Raw genomic sequence first — 5373 nt, forward strand, 5'->3', positions numbered from 1 at the left:
TAGAACTGTATTATTTGAATATTTTAAATGTAGAGGCATCTTGTATGGTTTTATAAAAAGGATTATAGCAAAGGTAATGATTACTGTAGCTAGAGCTGCTGGAAGGAGGGGGGGAGGAAATCAGTTAAACAGTCGATGGTAGGTGATAAAAAATTATAGGTTTTCTTTTAATAAAAGATTTGATTAAAATAAGAGATTAATAAAACTCCTCTTTGACGTGTATAAATCAAGATGTTCAGAAGATACAGAAATTTTCCATTTTAGTCAACTTATGGAACAGGTTTTCGTAATACACTTGTAGGAAATATGTTTAGCTAGTGAAGCACAATATAATTACACGAAGAGTATGGTTAAAACTTTTGTATCATTCCTGTCATACTTAACGTATACTGCCATCGAGTTTATCAAAATTGTGAAGTTTTGTTATCCATTTTAGTTAACATTAAGGTCGACACATATTCCCTTCCTTAATGTACTAAAACTAGGTATTTGAATTTTAGTACAAAGATTAGATTCAGTACTTTCATAATCGTGAGAAGCGACTACCCACGTTGTACTGTTGCATATTCAAGTATTTAGAGTTACGCGACCCCAGGCAAGAATAAGCCACTGGAAATCAGTAGGTACCTTCGTGTATGAAAAGTTAAACGTACGTAAAAAAACAGGTGGAGCCAAGTATATTTAGGAGTAAAGTTTTTATTAAATTACATAAAACACAATTGAATTTAAAAAATATCAAAACGAATGAAGATAACTGGTTAAGTTGCCAGGAAAAAGAGTTTGAAGAAAGTTGTTGCACCTGAAACGAAAGAAACAAAATTATTCAACATGTCAGCAATAAGCAGCTAGAAAAAAGTTAAACAAAACATGGAGAAAAACAACTTACCTCCGATCGCAGGTCTTCATTTTACTTTCTTGCCCTTTCCTGAAATAGAATGAAAAACAGTTACACTTTATTGTAAACCCGCGCGAGCTGACGTCGTTGTTCTAAAAAGGTAGCATTACGCTATCTATTGTATCTACTGAGAAGAATACAATCCCTGTAGGGCTCTAAATTTAAATTTATCGGGGGGAGGAAGAATGGAAGGACAAAATGATTTGAAGCTAGGGAAGTCATTTCACAAACAGCCTAGTGACAAACAAAAAAAAAAGTTACTGTACTCAAGGAAGATTAGCTGGTAGGTAAGAACTTAAGTTCTTGTGAAAAGGTGTGTGTGAGCGTTATTAGGGCGTAAAGAGACAAATACACAGTGGACTCCATTTTTATTTTGAGGCGAGTAGTATTGGCGATCCCGTTAAAGTGCACCTGTTAAGAAAAACAAAAGAAACACACCTTTTTCTCCCTTTTTCGGTGCAGTCGCGTTATTTTCAGTTTCGTTCTTCTTAGGGTTAGGTTTCTTAATCTCCTATAAAACATGAAGAAATTAGAATATTAGTTTCTTTTAGGAGTTAGTCTTAAACACTAAACAGAAAGTAAAAAAAAAAAAGTTAAGATATAGGCATTTTACTGTAGCAAGTAAGCTAGTGGGGGTACACAAGATTGTTTAAATTTTATTGACGAGACAAAGTTCCTTACAGTCTGCTTGGCTGGTTGTTTAACAGCAGTCTTCTTACCTACAAGAAGAGCAATTTAAAAATGAGAAACTTGTACAAGAACTGAAGTTGAAGAAGAGTTTTGAATATTACAACACTAGTCTATTTAGAAATTTAAGAAAACAAGTTTGATGAGAGAATCTCAGATCGATTGCACTATTCCAAAAGAGGTTGTCCCTTTACAATAACGAAAAGATGACGAGAAGAGGTTCTTTAATCTTTCAAACCCAATACAAAACTTAATTAAGTGGCAAAAAACAAACATAGTTAAGTACACTGGTAACATTTTAGTTTCATACTTTCTATTAATTTAACTACACAACTTACGCACGCTATATGCCTCTAAACGAACACTAACACATGTACTAAAAGTCAAGAATAATATTTATCTCATCTTACCAGACATTCTGAAACGTATTTCTTTCTAAACTTTCTTCTCAAACAACCTCCTACTAACCAACTAGTGCCCTCACTGACTACAATTTATACTAAACCTTCCAAGAGATTCTTGTTATAACCCTACTTTTCAAGTACTTGGGAGGGGTGAATGTATATAAGTCGGTTATGCGCTTAACTAGTAAATTAATTAATATATTAAATAAGAATATTGTGAATATAAATTTCGTTTTTGATGTATCTATTATAGAATCTAAAACTTTTATATAATCTGTACGAAAGATTATTTCGTGTGTCTTAATTTTATAAATAATTAATTTGATGAGTTTGTTGTTCTTTGACAAATTAATCTGTCGACAACGTGTCTTTACACTTAAATTAAGTAACTAATGGGTTTATTACAACACATGAAGAGATTTGATCACAATATCTCCAACGTTCGACTAACGTGCTATATGACTAATTAAATCTAAATTACCTTCATTTGATAATGCGTAATGATATAATGTATTAGGTGTCCTAAGATGCAATATAAAAATAGATGTGGCCCGGCATGGCCAAGCGTGTTAAGGAGTGCGACTCGTAATCTGAGGGTCGCGGGTTCGCATCCCTGTAGCGCCAAACATGCTTGCCCTTTCAGCCGTGGAGGCGTTATAATGTACAGTGAATCTCACTATTAGTTGGTAAAAGAGTAGCCCAAGAGTTGGCGGTGATTGGTGATGACTAGCTGCCTTCCCTCTAGTCTTACACTGCTAAATTAGGGACGGCTAGCACAGATAGCCCTCGAGTAACTTTGTGCGAAATTCAAAAAACAAACAAAAACAAACAACGAACAAAACAATGTATTGATCCTGTTTTATGATTTACCAGTAAGTTAAAATAGACTTAATACGTATAACGGTACTTTAGACAAACAAATTTACTGGTAAGTCATAAAACATGATCGATACATTGTTGTATTCAATAAATACAATCTTAAAAACTAGTTTATTGTCTCTTGGTCTTTTAAGAATTAACTTGTTTATATTAGTTTAAATCTGGTTTATAGATAGAGGTAGGTTATAATGTACATCAAACTATGGCCAGGTGAGTTAAGGTGTTCGATTCGTAATCTGAGGGTTGCGGGTTCGAATCCCCGTCGTACCAAACATGCACGCCCTTTAAGCTGTTGGGGCGTTATAATGTGACGGTCAATCCAACTATTCGTTGGTAAGAGTAGCCCAAGAGTTGGCGGTGGGTGGTGATGACTAGTTACCTTCCCTCTGGTCTTACACTGCTAAATTAGGGATGGCTGACACAGATATCCCTCGGGTAGCTTTGCGCGAAATTCCAAAAAAAAAAAAAAATGCATCAAACGATATACGATTTTTTTATTAACATTACGTAGATTGTTAGTTCTAATAAAATATTAAGTTTTGTTTCTAAGTTCTGTAAAATCAAAGATAAACTTTATTACTTTGGTGAATTTTTTTTTAATTTTCGCACAAAACTTTCTTCCACTTTTTTACGTCCCTTGTTTGGTGCTTCTCAGCAAAGTTTAACTGAGCTGTTTCGTGGTGTAGAAGGAGGCGTGGCCTTTGAAGACGTTTACGATTTTTAAAGCCTTTCTCTCATAGATTTCGTCTTATTGTTCTTGAGCTGCATTCTGTGTCCGTAAGGGTCTTAACCTGGTTCGACGATCGGCTGTTGTCTTGCCGGACAACCCGTCGAATCCTCCTGCTCAACGCCAGCGAAATGTTCTTGGGCTGACCACTTGAAATTCTCGTTCCGTATTCCTTAGGATCTTTTAAGAAATTTGCAACAGCAGTTTTACTACGCCCAGTCTCACCAGTGATGGCATGTTGAGAGATACCTTAATTTTGCAGCTCGACAATTCTGCGACGTTCAAACTCTGTCAACTTTTTAGCCTTTGCCATGTTTTTACCCAATGTAACACAGGAGATGTGAGTGGAAGATGTTGACAATGCTAATGCTTGAACACAAATCACTAAATTTCGTTACGTGTTTATCGATTAACGCTTCGTTTCAGTATGGTCTTAAACTTTTGACCAACTAGTATTTAGACTAATTTCATAGTGTTCACATTTTCCCTATTAAATGCAAAAAAGGTTTTTTTTTCCCCTTTTCTTATTTTCATTTTTCGAAGCTCTACTCAAATAAGTGGTTGAGTCTAACAACGCAAAATGCATATTTTCTCTTTTTGTTCATTGGCCTTACGATTTTGGCCAGCAGTGTACGTATACAATTTATATAGATCTGTCTAACTATGTTATTAAGTTACTTTGATCTGTATGTTATGACAACATGTGTACTGATATTGGTCAGTTTTGGTTTTTCAGTTCTGCACCGTGGAATCCTTTATAACAGGAATCGTGGATGAGTGGCCGTCTCTTTTGAGACCGCGAAGAAAAGTTTTTACCGTAGTAATTGTCATCATCTTATACATGTTAGGCCTACCAATGGTCACTAAGGTATGTTTCATAATATTAAAAAAAATCAATAAACGAGTAAAAGGAAGATATTATTATGGTAGATGTTTCATTTGTCCGTCAAAAAAAAATTGTTCCTCAAACCGTCATTTTATCTAAGATGTCTTCAGTAATGATGTCATAATTAATGGCGTCAATGATGGTAACAGTAAGGTACTGCTGCAGATTGAGATGTTAGTTCCTGTAGAAAGATATCTATAACTATCTCAGTTTGTTATGTAATGATGGATCTGTAGGTCATGATGTCTAATGATGATGTATAGCACATGATGTCAAATGTTTAGTGTTTAGTATGTAATGTCTCATGATGATGTGTAGTGCATGAAGACTTATGTTGGGTGTGTAGTCCGTAATGTCTCATGATGATGTGTAGTGCATGAAGACTTATGTTGGGTGTGTAGTCCGTAATGTCTCATGATGATGTGTAGTGCATGAAGACTTATGTTGGGTGTGTAGTCCGTGATGTCTCATGATGATGTGTAGTGCATGAAGACTTATGTTGGGTGTGTAGTCCGTGATGTCTCATGATGATGTGTAGTGCATGAAGACTTATGTTGGGTGTGTAGTCCGTGATGTCTCATGATGATGTGTAGTGCATGAAGACTTATGTTGGGTGTGTAGTCCGTGATGTCTCATGATGATGTTTATTGCATGAAGACTTATGTTGGGTGTGTAGTCCGTAATGTCTCATGATGATGTGTAGTGCATGAAGACTTATGCTGGGTGTGTAGTCCGTGATGTCTCATGATGATGTGTAGTGCATGAAGACTTATGTTGGGTGTGTAGTCCGTAATGTCTCATGATGATGTGTAGTGCATGAAGACTTATGTTGGGTGTGTAGTCCGTGATGTCTCATGATGATGTGTAGTGCATGAAGACTTATGTTGGGTGTGTA

At 35.6% G+C, this 5373-nt stretch overlaps 1 long non-coding RNA gene across 1 annotated transcript; it reads right to left on the minus strand.

The window, feature by feature from the left end:
• Positions 1-678: 678 nt before the first annotated feature.
• On the minus strand, positions 679-2110 carry LOC143253809 (uncharacterized). Its single transcript, XR_013029855.1, has 5 exons — positions 1993-2110; positions 1577-1614; positions 1334-1406; positions 887-925; positions 679-799 (listed from the first exon to the last, which is right to left on the minus strand). It is a non-coding gene; the product is annotated as an uncharacterized LOC143253809 (long non-coding RNA).
• Positions 2111-5373: the final 3263 nt, after the last annotated feature.

The sequence above is a fragment of the Tachypleus tridentatus genome, chromosome 6 (assembly GCF_004210375.1).
Source record: "Tachypleus tridentatus isolate NWPU-2018 chromosome 6, ASM421037v1, whole genome shotgun sequence".
Taxonomy (NCBI): Eukaryota; Metazoa; Arthropoda; class Merostomata; order Xiphosura; family Limulidae; genus Tachypleus; species Tachypleus tridentatus.